Source organism: Dendrobates tinctorius, unplaced genomic scaffold, assembly GCF_039654945.1.
Source record: "Dendrobates tinctorius isolate UK_male_01 unplaced genomic scaffold, ASM3965494v1 ptg000011l, whole genome shotgun sequence".
Classification (NCBI taxonomy): Eukaryota; Metazoa; Chordata; class Amphibia; order Anura; family Dendrobatidae; genus Dendrobates; species Dendrobates tinctorius.
Window position 1 is genome coordinate 99,114,758 of NW_027361679.1, and position 21,946 is coordinate 99,136,703.

General features: G+C 47.5%; 1 protein-coding gene across 1 annotated transcript in view; it reads left to right on the forward strand.

Moving 5' to 3' along the window:
- LOC141049088 (fibrillin-2-like) overlaps nt 1-21,946 on the forward strand; it is a 293,475-nt gene that overhangs the window by 90,300 nt on the left and 181,229 nt on the right. The gene's annotated exons all lie outside the window — the stretch shown is intronic.

Below are 21,946 nucleotides of genomic sequence, written 5' to 3' on the forward strand. Positions count from 1 at the left end.
TTTGTTTCATTGCAGCCACTTTGTAAATTCAAAAAAGTTCATTTTTTCCTCACCAATGTACACTCTGCACCCCATCTTCACTAAAAAAAACCAGAAATGTAGACATTTTTGCAAATTTATTAAAAAGAAAAACTGAAATATCACATGTCATAAGTATCACATGTCATAAGTAGAGTTGAGCGAAACGGGTCGGTCAATTTCAAAAGTCGCCGACTTTCGCAAAAGTCGTGTTTCATGAAACGAAACCTGACCATAGCGTGAGGTCAGCCACGAGGTCGGCGACCAGAGCGCCAAAGTCGCGTTTCAAATGATGCTTCCAGCACCCTTTTTCAGCCAATGATGGAGGACACACACTGTGGGCAACGCGATGACATAGGCAGCGGTCACCACCATCTTTGAGAAGGGCATGCAAGTGATTGGCTTGCTTTGTGTGGCGTCACAGGGCCTATAAAAGGGCTTGCATGCCGACCGCCATATTACTTCTGCTGAGTATTTGACAAGCAATTATATACAGTGGGTACGGTTCAGACCCCTTTAAATTTTTCACTTTGTTTCATTGCAGCCACTTTGTAAATTCAAAAAAGTTCATTTTTTCCTCACCAATGTACACTCTGCACCCCATCTTCACTAAAAAAAATGGCTGCACATCCAGTTGGAAGAATGTCTCAAGTGGGGTACCACAGGGCTCTGTCCTGGGCCCTGTATTGTTCAACATCTTTATCAACGATTTAGATGAAGGAATTGAGGGTAAACTGATTAAATTTGCTGATGACACAAAGCTAGGAGGGATAGCTAATACTAGAGAAGAGAGAGAGGATTCAAAAAGATTTAAATAAACTGGAGAAGTGGGCAGCAACTAACAGAATGGTTTTTAACAGGGAGAAATGCAAAGTACTACATCTGGGCAATAAAAATGAAAAAAGCATATATAGAATGGGAGGAATAGGGCTAAGTGACAGCACATGTGAAAAAGACTTGGGTATACTAATAGATCACAGACTGAATATGAGTCAACAGTGTGATGCAGCAGCAAAAAAGGCAAATGCAATTCTAGGATGTATTAACAGAAGCATACAGTCTAGATCACGTGAAGTAATTATTTCCCTCTACTCCTCTTTGGTCAGACCTCATCTGGAATATTGTGTCCAATTTTGGGCACCACATTTTAAAAAAGACATCAACAAACTGGAGCAAGTTCAGAAAAGAGCGACCAGAATGGTGACCGGTCTGCAAACCCTGTCTTATGAGGAAAGGTTGCAGGATTTGGGAATGTTTAGTTTGCAAAAGAGAAGACTGAGAGGAGATTTAATAGCTGTCTACAAATATCTAAAGGGCTGTCACATTGTAGAAGGATCAACTTTATTATCATTTGCACAAGGAAAGACTAGAAGCAATGGGATGAAGCTGAATGGGAGGAGACACAGATTAGATATTAGAAAAAACTTTTTGACAGTTAGAGTGATCAATGAGTGGAACAGGCTGCCACGAGAAGTGGTGAGTTCTCCTTCAATGGAAGTCTTCAAACAGAGGCTGGACAGACATCTAACTGGGATGATTTAGCGAATCCTGCTTTGAGCAGGGGGTTGGACCAGATGGCCCAGGAGGTCCCTTCCAACTCTACGATTCTATGATTCTATGATTCTATGATTCTATGATCTCAGTATAGGGAGAGCTGCTGCTGCTGCTGATTCTGTAGGGAGAGCATTAGGCAGGGAAGAAGATACAAAAAACTGCTTCTGCTGCTAGCGATTTTGCCTGTACAACACACCAGTTAGTGTGCAGTGCAAGGGGAGGCTATATTTTGGTGCATCAGCTCTGTTGGTTATTAGGCTGCCTTATAAGGCTCCCTGATAGCTGCATTGCTGTTTTCACACAGCTGTGCAAACTGCTTTTTTAAAAGCAAAAATACTTTTCATCCTCTTTTTTGCCCAGTTACCAAGCGTTCATTTTTCCACACTTTTGTGTGCAGCAGTCCTGCTTATTAGGCTGCCTGCTGCCATACTTGGGACTGAGAGCATCATTGTCAGCTTGCTAAAATCTCTAGGGAGATTCAAATTCTCCCCAGTCCTATATAGACATTTTATACACCATCCAATTTCAGCCTGTTATATTGAGGTGTAATCTACACTGGGCCTGAGATATTAGTTCAGTGTCCTCAAGTCTGTAGGGAGATTCAAATTCTCCCCAGTCCTATATAGACATTTTATACACCATCCAATTTCAGCCTGTTATATTGAGGTGTAATCTACACTGGGCCTGAGATAATAGTTCAGTGTCCTCAAGTCTGTAGGGAGATTCAAATTCTCCCCAGTCCTAAATAGACATTTTTTACACAATCCAATTTCAGCCTGCTATATTGAGATGTAATCTACACTGGGCCTGAGATATTAGTTCAGTGTCCTCAAGTCTGTAGGGAGATTAAAATTCTCCCCAATACTATATACACCTTGTACCTTGTTTTACAGTACCATATTGCTGGTGGTATTTTGGGTACCTTTTTACCAAAAATGAGGAAGTGTGTTGGAAGAGGCCGTGGAAGTGGGCGGGAGTTGCAAGCTGGTAATAATGGTGTTGGTGGTGGATCTGCTGGTAGTGGCAAAAGCACAATAGCACCTAATGCAGGAGGTGTTGAGCCTGCGTCATCGTCTGGCTCCACAAGGCCTCGAAGGCTCCCTTTTCTGGGATTAGGTAAACCGCTTTTAAAGCCGGAGCTTCAGGAACAAGTTTTGGCTTACATTGCTGACACAGCCTCCAGCTCTATCGCCTCCTCTTCTGAACTTTCAAAAAATAAAAGCACTGAGTCGTCATTGGAGGCTCATGGTCAGGAACCACACCTTTCCTTGTGTCCTTCACCCCTACCAAAAGTGAAGGATGCGGCAGGCCACACTACAGATTACTCCATGGAGCTCTTTTCACATACCATGCCTGGGTTATCAAGTCAAATCGTGAATTACCCAGTCCAAGAAGAATCTGACATGGAGTGCACTGATGCACAGCCACTGCTAGATTTATCTGCTGGTACATTCACTCAGAGCACTACATTGTCCTCGCAGTGTACTGAGCCAGAATCTGACCCTGATGAAACTCAGGTGCCCCTTCCCGCATACTATACCACCTTACATGGTGACACAGAGGAAGGTGCACATGACATTGAAGAGGAGGTGATGGATGACCCAGTTGTTGATCCAGATTGGCATCCATTGGGGGAAGAGGGTGCCGCTGCCAATAGCTCAGAAGAGGAGGAGGAGCATCCGCAGCAGGCATCGACATCGCAACAGCTGTTATCTGGCAAGCCCAGAGCAGTCCAAAACGGGTTACAAAAACCAAAAGAGTTGCAGGACAGCTAGGCCAGACGGTCAAATTAGCACAGCGTGCAAGGCCTCAAAATGTCTTCCATAGTAGGAAGAGTGCAGTGTGGCACTTTTTTGAACAAAATCCTAATGATCAGGCAAAGGTTATCTGTAAGAAGTGCGCAAAGACCTTTAGCCGAAGGAAGAATCTGAGAAATTTGAATACCAGTTGCATGCTTAGACATTTAACCACCATGCACTTGGAAGCGTGGACGGACTACCAAACCTCACATACCACATGTGCAACTGCTCCCAATGAAGGTAGTCAGCAATGCTACATCGTTTCCCCCACTGTAAGCCCACCGGTTAGCACACCACCAGCAGCAAATGTTGAGGTGTCGTCGCAAGGCCAAAGCAGTCAGGGAATCACAATGTTATTGCTACGAAAGACTGAATCTAGGCCATCAGAAAGAACACCAACTCCATCACCATCATCAACCCTCTCTCAGTCCACCATGTCCACCCCTAGTTCCACCATATGCAGCTCTCAAGTCTAGCTCACCCTACCAGAGACTATGAGTAGGACAAGAAAGTACTCATCCTCTCATCCGCGTACACTGGGTTTGAACGCCCACATTGCCAAACTAATCTCGTTAGAGATGATACCCTACCGGTTAGTTGAAAGCGAAGCTTTCCGCGAACTCATGGCCTACGCAGTACCACGTTATGACCTACCCAGTCGCCACTTCTTTTCTCGCAAAGGCATCACAACCCTCCACCTTCATGTGAAAGACCACATTGTCCATGCACTCAAGCAATCAGTGAGTGGAAAGGTGCACCTCACAACAGATGCATGGTCCAGTCGGCATGGCCAGGGCCGTTACATGTCCATCACTGCGCAATGGGTTAATGTGGTGGATCCAGGGTCCACAGGGGACAGCGGCAGTGGGACAGTGCTGCCTATCCCACGGTATAGGAAACAGTTGGCTGTAGGCGTTTGACCCTCCTCCTCCAGAAGCGAAAGCTCGTCCACAGAGCGCAGTCGCACGAACACTCCATCCGCAGCTTCCAGTGTTGCACACTCAGTGTCCCACTATCGAACAGCTAGTGGTAAGCGTCAGCAGGCTGTGTTGAAGATGATCTGTTTGGGCGACAGACACACCGCGGAGGTACGGGCCGACTTGCCAAAATGATGAACGATGACGACTACTGGTTGGCCAGCATCCTGGATCCACGCTATAAAGGCAAATTCCAAAACATCATGCCACAGGAGAACCTTGACCTAATATTGGCTAACAAACAAGCAACTCTGGTAAACCGTTTGTTTGAGGCATTCCTAGCTCACAGCAGCGGTGATGGTTCTCCAACGAGCCGTAGGGGGCAACATTGAAGAGGTGTTCGTGGTGCACACATCAGAAGTGGCATTGGAGACAGGGGTTTCATGGCCATGTTGTGGACTGATTTTTCAAGTCCCGCTTACACGACTGGTAATACTGCATCGATTGAAAGTGATAGGAGACAGCAGTTGTCAACTATGGTTACAAACTACTTCTCGTCCCATATCGATGTTCTCCCTCACAGGTCGTTCCCCTATGACTATTGGGCCTCTAAACTGGACGCCTGGCCTGAATTGGCACAATATACCTTACAGGAGCTCGCTTGCCCTGCTGATAGTGTGCTATCGGAAAGAGTCTTCAGTGCTGCTGGCTCTATCCTGACAGAAAAAAGGACCCGTCTGTTGACCCAAAATGTTGATGATCTAACCTTCATTAAAATGAACCATGCATGGGTTTCAAAGGATTTTGTCCCACCTTCCCCTGATGACACATAGGTTGCCAGAAAAATGGCTCGCTTTTGTCCTCCTCTTCCTCGGACTTCTCCAATTCCTCCATTTGCAGCTGCTGAATGTCCAACATCAACATATGCCATTTTTTAAACTTCCCTAACTGGGCTGCCTCCCCCCCATGGCCGGGGTCACTACCTAGCGCACGCAACCGTGCAAGTGCCATTGCCCTGGACAGGTGGGTGGGCCGACTCTTGGGCGCCGGCACTGGCACAGGGTCCCTCATAGTGCAATCAAGTGTCTCTGACGGTGGGGGTGCACACCCGCCGTCAGACACACCGGCGTACTGAGGGGCCCAGTGCCAGTACCGACGCCCACGAGAGGGCCGCCCTTGCTTGGGCAGGGCCCCAGCACTTGCAATATTTACCACTCCCTACCTCTCCGCTGTGTAGTCTGGGCTGTCAAATCCTTCCCTGGGACTGCCACTACAAATTTGGTGAACTGATAGATGATGGTTAAGACGTAGCTATGCCCTGTCCTGCTGGCCGGGCTCTAGCTTCAGATGATCAATGGCTTCCATTTCTTATGGACGTCGACTCACAATGAGATGCAGTGGTGGTTTATCATCAGCTTTCACAGTTTTCCTACTCACAGACGTGTGACATTCCTGTCCACATTTTTAAATGTGCTCTCTCATGCCAATCCAATAGAATCGCCTACAGCCTGTGGCTTCTGTCTTTTGCACTCCAAAGTTACCTGACAGATCATGATAGGCAGTGAGGACCATGTCTTCATCTCTCCCTGTGATCAAAATTTGATGGAGATGAGTAACGGTGATGGGATCAACGGTACTGCGATACAGCAACCCTTTCTTCACAAAGAACTGTTTTTGCTGTCTCCACACACAAAGTAATTGAGAGTCAGCATCGCCTCTGATAATTCTCCCGGGAGTTTTTCCCCTGATTAGTAATTCCTAAATTTCTGCAATCACTCGACTTTATGTCTGTACTTTTATCCATTTCGTTTCCTCTTGCGGAGAGTCTGGACTGTCTTACTGAGACAGAAATATATATGAAGATTTAAAAATACCCCAACAGTGTATACTGGTGTACGCTTCAAAAACATTTCCTTTTTTCTACTTTTTAGATTGTAGTCTAATCCATACTGAGGCTGTGAGTGTCTTTGTCGGACTCCGGGAATAAACACGGAGATTTTAAATGTTTAAACTATGCTATATATACCTGTACTCTTTCTCAACTTTCTGCAATCTTGTCGAATCCATACTGTGCCTGAGACCGTCTGAGTCTGCCTCCTGATTACAGATGAGTGGTGTTTGAGTGAAACTGTTGGCCAAGTTCAAATTCTAGCTGTTTTGGGCGGTGTTAGATCCGTTTGTCGAACTACAACTCGGCTGTTCGAGTTTCCATTCGAGAACAGTTCGTTAAACAAAAGCGTATCTTTTTTTTTCACATTAATAATGGTTTTCAATGATAATAGACAGTTTTAGGGCATAGTAGCGGTGTCTGGTAGCCAGCGGTGTAGTACACCTGTGAAGGAGCTACACCGTGTGTGTGTTTCTAATAATTTTTTACGGCATATTGTCCTGAAAATCCTTTAGGGCCTAGTAACTGTGTCTGCTACTCAGAAGAGGATCCCACCCGTGAACCGAGCTATGCCGCCTGTTTATGAAAGAACCAGTTTTTGACTGCATTTACACCACTTAATACTTTTGGCCTAGTAACTGTGTTTGCTACTCAGCAGAGTTGGCCACCCGTGAACCAAGCTATGCCGCCTGTTTATGTAAGAACTATGTGCTACTCAGCAGAGGAGCCCAGCTGTTAACCCCTTCACGACCTATGACGCCTACGTAGGCGTCATGAAAAGCAGTGCCCAAACGACCTATGACGCCTACGTAGGCGTCATGCTATAAATAGCCCCCCTGCGGGTCGGGTGACCGGGGTCACTGAAAGGTCACCCGACCCGCACACAAAGGACCTTTCAGAGTTAACACCTGGGGGTGTGGCTTAGCCCCCACGTGCCTACGATCGCTCTGATTGGCTGTTAAAAGTGAAACTGCCAATCAGAGCGATTGTAATATTTCACCAATGAAAATTGGTGAAATATTACAATCCAGCCATGGCCGATGCTGAAATAGCATCGGACATGGCTGGACACCGAGACCCGACCCCCCCCACACCGACTGACGGCACCGATCGGCTGCCGCCACCTTCTGACGGCACCGATCGGCAGCCGCCGTCATGATCTGCCCCCCCCGCCTTCTCTCCGCCCCCCCAGCCCTCCGATCATCCCCTCTCACCCTCCGATCACCCCCTCACCCTCCTTTGTGCCTCCGATCTCCCGCTATCCGTCCCGGTGTCCTGCCGTCCAGCGTCATGGGCGCCGCCATCTTGCAAGATGGCGGGCGCATGCGCAGTGCGCCGAATCGAATCTGCAACGCTGCAGATTCATTCATTTATTTTGATCACTATGATAAACTTTCATAGTGATCAAAATAAATAAAAAGTAAATCACCGCCCCCTTTATCACCCCCATAGGTAGGGACAAATAATAAAATATATATTTTTTTTTTTCCATTAGGGTTAGGTCCAGGGCTAGGGTTAGGGCTAGGGTTAGGGCTAGGGTTAGGGTTAGGGTTGGACTAAGGGTTAGGGTTGGACTAGGGGTTAGGGTTGGACTAGGGGTTAGGGTTGGACTAGGGGTTAGGGTTGGACTAGAGGTTAGGGTTGGACTAAGGGTTAGGGTTGGACTAAGGGTTAGGGTTGGACTAAGGGTTAGGGTTGGACTAAGGGTTAGGGTTGGACTAAGGGTTAGGGTTGAATTTAGGGTTAGGGTTGAATTTAGGGTTAGGGTTGGAATTGGGATTAGGGTTGGGGTTGGGATTACGGTTAGGCTTGTGGTTAGGGTTAGAGTTGGGATTTCGTTAGGGGTGTGCTGGGATTAGGGTTGTGGTTAGGGTTATGATTAGGGTTGGGATTAGGGTTAGGGGTGTGTTGGCGTTAGGGTTGGAGATAGAATTGAGGGGTTTCCACTGTTTAGGCACATCAGGGGCTCTCCAAACGCGACATGGAGCCACCATTTATTCCAGCCAATTTTGCGTTCAAAAAGTCAAACGGTGCTCCCTCCATTTCGAGCCCCGACGTGTGCCCAAACAGTGGTGTACCCCCACTTATGGGGTATCAGGGTACTCAGGAAAAATTGCACAACAACTTTAGGGGTCTAATTTCTCCTGTTACCCTTGGGAAAATAAAAAATAGTGGGCTAAAAATCACTTTTTGAGGAAAAAAAAATATTTTTTTATTTTCACAGCTCTGCGTTAAAAACTTCTGTGAAGCACTTGGGGATTCAACGTGCTCACCACACATCTAGATAAGTTCCGTGGGGGGTCTAGTTTCCAAAATGGGGTCACTTGTGGGGGGTTTCCACTGTTTAGGTACATCAGGGGCTCTGCAAACGTAACATGACGCCCACAGACCATTCCATCAAGTCGGCATTTCAAAGCGTCACTACTTCCCTTCCGTGCCCCAACGTGTGCCCAAACAGTGGTCCCCCCCATATATGGGGTACCAGCGTACTCAGGACAACCTGGACAACAACTTTTGGGGTCCAATTTATCCTGTTACCCTTGTGAAAATAAAAAATAGTGGGCTAAAAATCACTTTTTGAGGAAAAAAAAATATTTTTTTATTTTCACAGCTCTGCGTTATAAACTTCTGTGAAGCACTTGGGGGTTCAAAGTGCTGACCTCACATCTAGATTAGTTCCTTAGGTGATATAGTTTCCAAAATGGGGTCACTTGTGGGGGGTTTCCACTGTTTAGGTACATCAGGGGCTCTGCAAATGTAGCATGACGCCCACAGACCATTCCATCAAGTCTTCATTTCAAAGCGTCACTACTTCCCTTCCGAGCCCCAACGTGTGCCCAAACAGTGGTCCCCCCCCACTTATGGGGTACCAGCGTACTCAGGACACACTGGACAACAACTTTTGGGGTCCAATTTATCCTGTTACCCTTGTGAAAATAAAAAATAGTGGACTAAAAATAATTTTTTGAGGAAAAAAAAATATTTTTTTATTTTCACGGCTCTGCGTTATAAACTTCTGTGAAGCACTTGGGGGTTCAACGTGCTCACCACACATCTATATTAGTTTCTTGGGTGATCTAGTTTCCAAAATGGGGTCATTTGTGGGGGGTTTCCACTGTTTAGGTACATCAGGGGCTCTGCAAACATAACATGACGCCCACAGACCATTCCATCAAGTCGGCATTTCAAAACGTCACTACTTCCCTTCTGAACCCCAACGTGTGCCCAAACAGTGGTCCCCCCCACATATGTGGTACCAGCGTACTCAGGACAAGCTGGACAACAACTTTTGGGGTCCAATTTATCCTGTTACCTTTGTGAAAATAAAAAATAGCAGGCTAAAAATTTATTTTTTGAGGGAAAAAAAATATTTTTATTTTAACGGCTCTGCGTTATAAACTTCTGTGTAGCACCTGGGGGTTCAAAGTGCTCACTATGCATCTAGATAAGTTCCTTAGGGGGTCTAGTTTCCAAAATGGGGTCATTTGTGGGGGAGCTCCAAAGTTTACGCACACAGGGGCTCTGCAAACACAACATGGTGTCCGCTAACGATTGGAGCTAATTTTCCATTCAAAAAGTCAAATGACGCTCCTTCCCTTCTGAGTCATGCCGTGCGCTCAAACAGTGGTTTTCCCCCACATATGGGGTACCAGTGTACTCAGGACAAACTGGACAACAACTTTTGGGGTCCAATTTATCCTGTTACCCTTGGGAAAATAAAAAATAGCGGGCTAAAAAATCATTTTTGAGGAAAAAAAATTATTTTTTTATTTTCACTGCTCTGCGTTATAAACTTCTGTGAAGCACTTGGGGGTTCAAAGTGCTCACCACACATCTAGATAAGTTCCTTCGGGGGTCTAGTTTCCAAAATGGGGTCACTTGTGGGGGAGCTCCAATGTTTAGGCACACAGGGGTTCTCCAAATGCGACATGGTGTCCGCTAACGATTGGAGCTAATTTTCCAATCAAATAGTCACATGGCGCTCCTTCCCTTCCGGGCCTTGCGGTGCGCCCAAACAGTGGTTTATGACCACATATGAGATATTGATGTACTCAGGAGAAATTGCCCAACAAATTTTAGGATCCATTTTATCCTGTTGCCCATGTGAAAATGAAAAAACTGAGGCCAAATAAAATTTTTGTGAAAAAAAAAGTACTTTTTTTTTTTACAGATCAATTTGTGAAGCACCTGGGGGTTCAAAGTGCATACTATGCATCTAGATAAGTTCTTTGGAGGGTCTAGTTTCCAAAATGGGCTCACTTGTGGGGGAGCTCCAATGTTTAGGCACACAGGTACTCTTAAAACAAGACATGGCAACCGCTAAACATTCAAGCATATTTTACATTCAAAAAGTAAAATGGCGCTCCTTGCCTTCTGAGCCCTGCCGTGCGCCCAAACAGTGGTTTATGACCACATATGAGGTATCAGTGTACTCAGGAGAAATTGCCCAACAAATTTTAGGATACATTTTATCCTGTTACCCATGTGAAAATGAAAAAACTGATGCTAAAATAAAATTTTGGTTGGAAAAATTAAAATGTCAATTTTTTCATTCCATGTTGCTTTAGTTCCTGTGAAGCACCTGAAGGGTTAATAATCTTCTTGAATATAGTTTTGAGTAGCTTGAGGGGTGCAGTTTTTAGAATGGTGACACTTTTGGGTATTTTCTGCCATATAGACCCCTCAAAGTGACTTCAAATGTGAGGTGGTCCCTAAAAAAAATGGTTTTGTAAATTTTGTTGTAAAAATGAGAAATTGCTGGTCAACTTTTAACCCTTATAACTTCCTAACGAAAAAAAATGTTGTTTCCAAAATTGTGCTGATGTAAAGTAGACATGTGGGAAATGTTATTTATTAACTATTTTGTGTCACATAACTCTCTGGTTTAACAGAATAAAAATTCAAAATTTGAAAATTGCAAAATTTTCAAAATTTTTGCCAAATTTCCATTTTTTTCACAAATAAACGCAAAAATTATTGACCTAAATATACCACTATCATGAAGCCCAATATGTCACGAAAAAACAATCTCGGAATCGCTAGGATGCGTTGAAGCGTTCCTGAGTTATTACCTCATAAAGGGACATTGGTCAGAATTGCAAAAAATGGCCAGGTCATTAAGGTCAAAATAGGCTGGGTCATGAAGGGGTTAAGCAAGCTACAGCACCTGTGGTTTGGACACTTAATTTTTTCACATTCTTTCTGGAATGCCATTTAGGCCTAATTCCGGAATTACGGTTGACCTGCACTTACTGGGAATTGCTTGTTCGTGGGGAAGAATTGTAATCCCAGATCCCCATCACTAACGGGGTTCAGCGTGTTATCCGAACCTGTAAGCGATACACGCTGGTCCTTTCATTGTAGCAAGCGTGCAGCCCCGGACATGTAAGGGCATGACAGACCTGTTATTGGCCGATCTCGCGTGCCAGAGCCTCGCGTGTCCCTCTAGTAAGCTGGACGCGGACTGCAGGGGCATGCCTGAGTCTCGTTCATTAACGGAATTAAGCTTGCAATCTGTGCAGCTTTTTTGTGGATGGCATGGTTGAGGTTGCCCGTGTTGAGTCCAATTAAGCCGCAGGCTCCACTCCTGGTGGTGCCCTTCTGGACATTCCTTTAAGGTTCAGCTTTGCAACCATACTGCCCCCGGAAACCAAACACTTTTCCTGACAGTGACATTCTGGTCAAAGAGTGCGATGACATCACGTCTGTACGCCCTCTGCCTAAACAGTCCAAGTGCAGAGAGATGGAAGATGGGGACAACGAGGAGTCCAGACTAGTACAGGGATTCCCTAGCGAGGAGACTTATTTAATTGTTTTAAAGGTTGGGAGCAATTTTTGGGGAGCACGATACTCTGGAGAATATCTGGGGCCCACCATAAACTGGAGCATTCCAAAGGTGGACATCAGTCACTGGAGCAGCATTTTCAGGGCCCATTATACACTGGAGCACTAGAAATGGGGACCATTATATATGGAGCATTATTTGGGCCCATAAGACACTGGAGCTTCATCCATGGTGAACAACATATACTGTAGCATTATGTGGAGCTCATCATATACTGTATCGAACATTATATGGGACCAATGATTCTGTATAGAGAAATATATGGGCCTCATTAATCTGTATGGCGCACTATGCGGTGGCCATAATACTGTATGGAGGAATATACTGTCTGTTTTTGGAGCTATTGGAGAATTTAAAATGAATATCAGTCATGTGATGTAAGAATTGAAGTATTTTTCATTGTACTGTACCGCTATTTCTCTGCCGTATCAAAGGATCATGAATTGTGTCATGTGTTAAAGGAGCCCAGTGACACTCTTTGGCCCTGGGCCCACGAAAATCTGGAGCCAGCACTCCCCCCCCTCTACTTTAGCCAAATAACCCCCAGTTTTCAATGCCTAACTATTATTATAAAGTAAATTAAGGTTGACAAGCTTAAGGAATAAGAACTGATGTTTTTGGCATTAAAATGGGCACTCTAGGTGTGTTTCCTGTCCTCCACTCACTGCCGACTTTTCTTCCCCATTGACTTACATTGGGTTTCGTGTTTCAGTCGGCCTTCGACTTTTCACGATAATCGTCCGATTTTGTTCGACCTGACTTTTGCGAAAGTCGGGTTTCGTGAAACCCGACTCGACCCGAAAAAAGGCAAAGTCGCTCATCTCTAGTCATAAGTATTCAGACCCTTTGCTCAGACAATCATTTAAGTCACATGCTGTCCATTTCCTTGTGATCATCCTTGAGATTGTTCTACTCCTTCATTGGAGTCCAGCTGTGTGGCGCTCATAGCAATCAGGCATCAACAACTATAAAGGTCTCCAGGAGACCTGTGGTTGTTATGCCAACGCATCGCTGACCCCCGATCACAAGTCACATGTCAGCGTTTGACAGCGGCGTTTAACTAGTTAATAGGCGCAGGTGGATCGCGATTCCGCCTGCGCCTATTGCGGGCACATGTCAGCTGATCAAAACAGCTGACATGTCCCGGCTTTGATGCGGGCTCACCGCAGGAGCGCTCATCAAAGCGGAGGAGACGTACAATGACGGACTGTGTCCGTCATTGGTCGTTAAGGGGTTTAAGAGGTGGTAAATGCAAAACACCGTGGTAACTAAAGTAATGCACCTAAATAGTGAATATGAGTATCACATACAGAACATAAATATATAGTAAAAAAAATCACAGAAAACTCAACAAACACACAGCAGACAGCACAACATGAAATCTGGTGTCTACAGTCCAAATTTCACAGGTTTATGGCTACTTCAGATGTTCGTAAAACTCGGTCTGAACACGGACTGCATTGCAGACTATGGACTGTCTGTGAGTCTCCCGATCATAGCATAAAAGACTTATACTATATAAGGCTGTTGAGTTTGTTTATGGAGACCCGTGGACAGTCTGTGCATTGCAGTCAATGTTTCCACTGAGTTTCTCAAATGTCTGAAGAAGCCTTTACTCTTATTCACATGGGAAGGCAGCTCATATTTATGGTAAATGGTGTTTTGTATTAAAGGAGTTCTTCGGTCTAAAACGACAAGACTACAGTCACTTTGTGACTGCAGACTTGTGAATACAGCTGACGCACTGTGTGCTGTGAGGATTCACCAATGTTAGCTGTCACGCCTACCTCCCGTTCCACGGCTCCCGCTCTCCCTCCGGCTTCTGCTCTGGCCGCCTCTGCCGCTGCTCACGCTGTCCCTGCTCCTGCGGCCGCTGCTCTGGCCGCCTCTGCCGCAGCTTCTCCTGTCACAGCGCCGGCGGCTCCTGCCGCCTCCCGTGTCTCCGCACCGCCCAGGGCTTCCCAGCGCTCCCGGCTCTCTCGGCCCGCCCCCAGTGCAGGCACCTGTCAAACAGCCTCCTCCCTTCCTGTCCTGCGGCCGGTCTCTGTCCCTTGTCATGTACACAGGCGCACATCAAGGCACGCCTCTCCCAGACTGAGCCGCCCTATCCCTTGGCCTCCATGATGCTGGTACACCCTGACCCGGAAGTCCTGCAGAGTGCCCTATATCAGGCAGTCTCACCCCATGCTCCGAGCCTGACTATCAATTGTGGTTCACGCTTGATCTCGGGTCCACGTTCTCCGGCGTTTCCTCTGTCCCTGTGCTTTGTACCCCTCCTGGCCTCCGCTGGTCCTCCACCTGTGACCCCTCTGTGTTCCCTTCCAGGTCCGGTCCGTTCCAGCTTATGTCTGCCTGTTCCAGGGTCTTCCCCAGAGCCCGTTCCTGCCACCTCCCTTGCCGTCAACCTCCGTCCCCGCGGCTACAGCAGTCTCCCCTGTGGTCATCGCCTTCTCCCCTCTTCCCGCCAGCACGTTCCCCGCCTGTGTTTCCCTCTGGCTGTTCCCAGGTATCAGCTTCCGTGGCGATAGTCTCCCCTGGGCCTGCCCCTAACGCTCCCTGTATAGGGGATGGTACACCTGGCCAGCTCACCCGAGGGAGGTTCGTCGTCGCGGTCCTGAGGGTTCAACTCCCGGAGCACTCCAGTCTCACAGTATAGTCAGGCCATGGACCCCGCTGGTACCTCGCCCCCAACTCAAAAGGAACTCCTGTTCTTACGGGAGAATCAGATGAGGATAATGTCCTTCCTCAAATCCATGGAATCCCGTCTGTCATCCTTACAGGCCTCTGACCCTGCAAGCGCTCCCCAGATGGCGGGTCTCCAGCAGGAGCTCGCACAGCAGCACGACACTCAGGCCCATATTTTAAATTACATGGCATCAGTGGATAACCGCCTCCTGGCCCTCCAGACCGTGGCTTCTTCTCCAGCTCAGGCTGCGACCTCCCACCCACCACCCCGTTTGGCGAAACCCCCACGGTATAATGGCGATCCCAAATTGTGCAGGGGGTTCCTAAATCAATGTCAGCTACACTTCGAGCTGTCACCTCAGCAGTACCCCACTGACCGGGCCAAGGTGGTCTTTGTTGTGTCCCACTTAGAGGGTGAGGCCCTAGCTTGGGTAAACCCTCTCTGGGAACGGGACGACCCCATTGTCTCCCAACTTTCTATTTTTTGGACTCCTTTCGTAAGGTGTTCGATGAACCAGGTCGCTTGGCCTCTACTACCGAGGCGCTTTTTAATCTCCACCAGGGCATGCTCTTGGTAGGTCAGTACGCCATTCGGTTTCACACCCTGTCCTCAGAATTGGGTTGGAATAATGAGGCCTTGGTGGGAGCCTTTTGGCGGGGTCTCTCTGGTCGAATCAAGGATGAGTTGGCGGGTCGAGATACTCCAACCTCCCTGGAGGATCTGATCTCCTTGGCCACCCACATTGACCTACGCTTTCAGGAGTGATCCCGAGAGGTAGCTAGAGAGAGAAGACCTTTTTCGTTTTCTTCTGGCCGCTCGTAGTCCGCCTCGCTCCCGTCCAGTGTCGGCTTCTGCGGCCCCTGCACTGGAACCCATGCAAGTGGATCGTCTCAAGCCGGTGGAGGAGCGCCGGAGAGAGAGGGTCGAACAGAGGCTCTGCTTCTATTGTGGGAGTGCATCCCACTTCCTTCGCTCCTGTCCTATACGCCTGGGAAATGTCACCGCCTAGGACAGGTAAGAGAGGCCTCCCTAGGTAATTGTGACTCCTCTCTACCCTTAATTCTTTCCGTCCTTTTGCATATAGGCTCCAAATGTTCTTCTGAGTGGACTTACAATGATTCGGGTGCAGCTGGCAACTTTATTCAGTTCGAGGCGCTTAAGAGACTTTGTATCCCTGTCCGATCCCTGGAGACTCCTCGGCAGATTGCTTCGGTCGACGGTTGACCCTTGCGGATGTCTGTTACTCTGGGCACCGAAGAGGTGGAACTTCAGATTGGAGCCTTACACCGGGAGAAGATAGTCTTTTATGTGCTGCCCTCGTTATCTCACACCATCCTCTTGGGCTTTCCCTGGTTGAGAACCCACGAGCCTATCTTGGACTGGCGCTCCGGTGATATCCTGCGTTGGGGACAATCGTGTCAAGACAATTGTCTGCTTTCTGTCCAGCTAAAGAACTCCTCACCTCCCATTTCAGTCTCTACAGATTTACCTTCGGCCTATTGGGCTTTCTCTGACGTCTTTAACAAGAAGGAGGTGGAGGTCCTGCCCCCGTATCGACCCTATGATTGCCCAATCGACCTCGTTCCCGGTTCTACTCCACCCCGTGGTCAGATCTATCCACTATCCCCCTCCGAGACTCAGGCCATGACCGACTATATTCAAGAAAACCTGGCCAGAGGCTTTATTCGCAAGTCGTATTCCCCTGCAGGAGCAGGTTTCATTTTCATCAAGAAGAAGGATGGATCCCTCCGTCCCTGCATTGACTACCGGGGTCTCAATGAAATCACTATCAAAAACAAATATCCGCTGCCTCTCATTCCGGAGCTGTTCAACCGTCTACGGGGAGCATGGGTCTTCATGAAATTGGATCTCCGAGGGGCCTATAATCTTATCCGCATTCGTTCCGGAGACGAGTGGAAGATCGCTTTCAATACCCGAGACAGACATTATGAATATTTGGTCATGCCCTTCGGCCTGTGCAATGCTCCCGCAATGTTCCAGGAGTTCATCAACGATGTGTTTCGAGATCTTCTCTACTCCTGTGTAGTGGTGTATTTGGATGACATCCTTGTGTTTTCCTCGGACCTGGCTACCCACAGAAAGGATGTCCACCAAGTCTTACTGCATTTGAGAGAGCATCATCTCTATGTCAAACTCGAGCTGTCCTCCCTGCCGTTCTTGGGTTATGTCATTTCTGACTCTGGCCTACGTATGGACCCTGGATAAGTGTCCACCGTGCTCAAGTGGCCGCGTCCCCAGGGAATCAAGGCGATCCAGTGATTCCTTGGTTTTGCTAATTACTACCGGCAGTTTATCCCACACTTTTCTACTTTGACCCCTCCTATCTCCGCCTTAACCCGTAAGGGAGCTAACCCTCACCTCTTGTCCCCAGAAGCCGAAAATGCCTTTCAAACCTTGAGACAAGCTTTCGCTACAGTGCCCATCCTCCATCGTCCTGAAGTTAACAAACCCTTTATCCTGGAGGTAGATGCATCTGCCATCGGAGCCGGGGCAGTTCTTTCCCAGAGATCTTCCTCCGGTCGACTGGTCACTTGCAGTTTCTTCTCCAAGATGTTCTTCACCGCAGAGAGAAACTGCGCCATTGGTAACAGGGAGCTGCTCCCGATCAAATTGGCCTTGGAAGAGTGGCGGTATCTTCTGGAGGGAGCTGTGCATCCATTTAAATCTACACCAACCACAAGAACCTGGCAAACATCCAGTCAGCACAGAGACTTAATCCCCGGCAAGCCAGGTGGTCGCTATTCTTTGCCCTGTTCGATTTTGAGCTTAATTTCCGTCCCGGTGACAAGAATCTCATAGAAGATGCTTTATCCAGGTCCTTTCTGGTCTCCGATAATGAGGAAGAGCCATCACACATTGTAGACCCCAGTAAAGTCATCGTGGTCGCTCCCATCAGCTTGACTTCGTTACCGCCGGGTAAGACCTTTGTGCAAGAAAGCGAGAGGAAGTGAGTGTTAAGCTGGGGTCATGAATCCAGCCGGCCATGTGGGCCTCAAGAAAACGCTCCTTTTCATCTCTCGTTTCTATTGGTGGCCATTTCTTCCTCAAGATGTCCGAAGCTTTATCGCCTCCTGCCCGTCGTGTGCCAGAAACAAAGTCCCTCGGCACCTACCCTCTGGTCTCTTGCACCCACTTCCGGTTCCTTCGGCCCCCTGGCAGCATGTCGCAATGGACTTTATTACTGATCTGCCTCGGTCTTCAGGCCACACCGTCATCTTGGTCATGGTGGATCAGTTTTCCAAGATGGCCCATTTTATTGCTCTGCCAAAACATGGGTGACGAAGCTCCTCGCCAACTTGGGAGCAGAGGGTAACTCTGCTCCCAAGTTGGCGAGGAGCTTCGTCACCCATGTTTTCATGGCTTCCCCAAGCACATCGTTTCTGACAGAGGGGTTCAGTTCACCTCGCGGTTTTGGAGAGCCCTGTGCAGAATGATGGAAGTAACGTTGGACTTCTCTTCCTACCATCCCCAGACCAACGGTCAGGCAGAACGTACAAATCAGATCCTTGTGACTTATCTCCGGCATTTTACCAACGCCCACCAGAACGACTGGTCCAGCCTGCTCCCATGGGCTGAATTCACCTACAATAACCACACCAGTGAATCCTCCTCCAAGTCACCCTTCTTTATTGTCTACGGGCAACATCCTGGTGTTCCTCTGCCGGTACCTCCTGTCTCGGGTGTACCGGCGGCCGATCTTCTGACCGAGGAGTTCTCCAGGGTCTGGCAGGAGACAAAAACCGCACTTGAACGAGCTCAAGGCAGGATCAAGAGACATGCCGATAAAAAACGCCTGGATTCTCCACTGTACCAACCCGGAGATAAAGTATGGCTGTCTTCAAAATTTGTCCGCCTAAAGCAACCCTCATATAAACTAGGTCCTCAGCACATAGGTTCGTTTGAGGTCTTAGCTCGTATCAATGATGTGGCCTACAAGTTAAAACTTCCCGCCTCCCTACGGATTCCTAATTCCTTCCATGCTTCCCTCTTAAAACCTGTCATAATTAACCGCTTTCATCCTTCCACTGGTTGCTCGCCTCCACCTGTGTCCGCACAGTATGTCTTTGAAGTTAAAGACATTCTCACCATGAAAAGATCTAGAGGTAAGACTCTCTTCCTAATCAATTGGAAGGGTTTCGGTCCTTAGGAGAGATCTTGGGAGCCCCGGGAAAACATCCAGGCTCCTCATATTTTAGCCAAATTCCTTTCCGGTCATAAGTAGAGGGGGTGTAAGAGGGGGGGTACTGTCATGCCTACCTCCCGTTCCACGGCTCCCGCTCTCCCTGCAGCTTCTGCTCTGGCTGCCTTGCCCACGGCTCCCGCTGTCCCTGCTCCTGCGGCCACTGCTCTGGCCACCTCTGCCGCAGCTTCTCCTGTCACAGCGCTGGCGGCTCCTGCCGCCTCCCGTGTCTCCGTGCTGCCCAGGGCTTCCCAGCACTCCTGGCTCTCTCAGCCCGCCCCCACTGCAGGCGCCTGTCAATCAACCTCCTCCCTTCCTGTCCTGCTGCCGGTCTCTGTCCCCTGTCAGGTACGTAGGCGCACATCATGGCATGCCTCTCCCAGACTGAACTGTCCTATCCCTTGGCCTCCATGATGCTGGTGCACCCTGACCTGGAAGTCCTGCAGAGTGCCCTATATCAGGCAGTCTCACCCCATGCTCTGAGCCTGACTATTAATTGTGGTTCACGCTTGATCTCGGGTCCACGTTCTCCTGTGTTTCCTCTGTCCCTGCGCTTTGTACCCCTCCTGGCCTCCGCTGGTCCTCCACCTCTGACCTCTGTGTTCCCTTCTAGGTCCGGTCCGTTCCAGCTTGTGCCCGCCTGTTCCAGCGTCTACCCCAGAGCCCGTTCCTGCTACCTCCCTTGCCGTCAACCTCCATCCCCGCAGCTACAGCAGTCTCCCCTGTGGTCGTCGCGTTCTCCCCTCTGCCCGCCAGCACGTTCACCGCCTGTGTTTCCCTCCAGCTGTTGCCAGGTATCAGCTTAAGCGGCGATAGTCTCCGCTGGGCCTGCCCCTAACGCTCCCTGTATAGGGGGTGGTACATCTGGCCAGCTCGCCTGAGGGAGGTTCGTCATCGCGGTTCTGAGGGTTCAACTCCCAGAGCACTCCAGTCTCACATTAGCACCAGGAATGGCGGTCACGTGACCGTAACTATGTGATATGCATAGTCCTTGCCGGAATCTGACTACACTGTTTCAATGCAAGTGTATTTCGCTAAGCCAGAAGCATTCTAGTTAGATTCTGGCCAGGATTATGCATATCGTACACTTGTGGTCACATGACAGCCTTCTCTCGGCGCTGACACCGAAGAATCCTCAGAGCGTTCAGCGCGTCAGCAGTGAGTTTTTACAAGTCTGCAGTCACATAGAGTGACTACAGACTTGTCATTTTAGACCCCTTTAACTTGTGCCAATTGATTTTAAAATACAGTTGTGGCCAAAAGTATTGACACCCCTGCAATTCTGTCAGATAATACTCAGTTTCTTCCTGAAAATGATTGCAAACACAAATTCTTTGTTATTATTATCTTCATTTAATTTGTCTTAAATGAAAAAGCACAAAAAGAATTGTCCTAAAGCCAAATTGGATATAATTCCACACCAAACATAAAAAAGAGGGTGGACAAAAGTATTGGCACTGTTCGAAAAATCATGTGATGCTTCTCTAATTTGTGTAATTAACAGCACCTGTAACTTACCTGTGGCACCTAACAGGTGTTGGCAATAACTAAATCACACTTGCAGCCAATTGACATGGATTAAAGTTGACTCAACCTCTGTCCTGTGTCCTTGTGTGTACCACATTGAGCATGGAGAAAAGAAAGAAGACCAAAGAACTGTCTGAGGACTTGAGAAACCAAATTTTGATGAAGCATGAGCAATCTCAAGTTGACGGAAAAGAAAAATTGACAAGAGATTTCAACGCAAGATTGTGCGGATGTTGGATAAAGAACCTCGACTAACATCCAAACAAGTTCAAGCTGCCCTGCAGTCCGAGGGTACAACAGTGTCAACCCGTACTATCCGTCGGCGTCAGAATGAAAAGGGACTGTATGGTAGGAGACCCAGGAAGACCCCACTTCTTACCCCGAGATATAAAAAAGCCAGGCTGGAGTTTGCCAAAACTTACCTGAAAAAGCCTAAAACATTTTGGAAGAATGTTCTCTGGTCAGATGAGACAAAAGTAGAGCTTTTTGGGCAAAGGCATCAACATAGAGTTTACAGGAGAAAAAAAGAGGCATTCAAAGAAAAGAACACGGTTCCTACAGTCAAACATGGCGGAGGTTCCCTGATGTTTTGGGATTGCTTTGCTGCCTCTGACACTGGACTGCTTGACCGTGTGCACGGCATTATGAAGTCTGAAGACTACCAACAAATTTTGCAGCATAATGTAGGGCCCAGTGTGAGAAAGCTGGGTCTCCCTCAGAGGTCATGGGTCTTCCAGCAGGACAATGACCCAAAACACACTTCAAAAAGCCCTCGAAAATGCTGAGAGAAAGCACTGGAGACTTCTAAGTTGGCCAGCAATGAGTCCAGACCTGAATCCCATAGAACACTTGTGGAGAGATCTAAAAATGGCAGTTTGGAGAAGGCACCCTTCAAATATCAGAGACCTGGAGCAGTTTGCCAAAGAAGAATGGTCTAAAATTCCAGCAGAGCATTGTAAGAAACTCATTGATGGTTACCGGAAGCGGTTGGTCGCAGTTATTTTGGCTAAAGGTTGTGCAACCAAGTATTAGGCTGAGGGTGCAAATACTTTTGTCTGGCCCATTTTTAGAGTTTTGTGTGAAATGATCAATGTTTTGCTTTTTGCTTCATTCTCTTTTGTGTTTTCGCACTTAAGACAAATTAAATGAAGATAATAATACCAAAGAATTTGTGTTTGCAATCATTTTCAGGAAGAAACTGAGTATTATCTGACAGAATTGCAGGGGTGTCAATACTTTTGGCCACAACTGTATATATATTCTAGAATATAGTCACCATGGTTGCTGGAAAGCGGTTCACTGAAGGATTTATATCTCAATCACGAATAAATAGCCTCAAAAGGAATATACTATGTCATACAAGACCATTGTAAAACTGCAATTACATAAATTATTAAAAGTGATCATGGAAAGGACTTTGTTGTAAACTGATTTTAGTGTCAGGTATGTGAACAGGTATGTGATCAATTATTTTAGCAAGTTTCTTTGATGTTACAAACTATGAGCTTTTT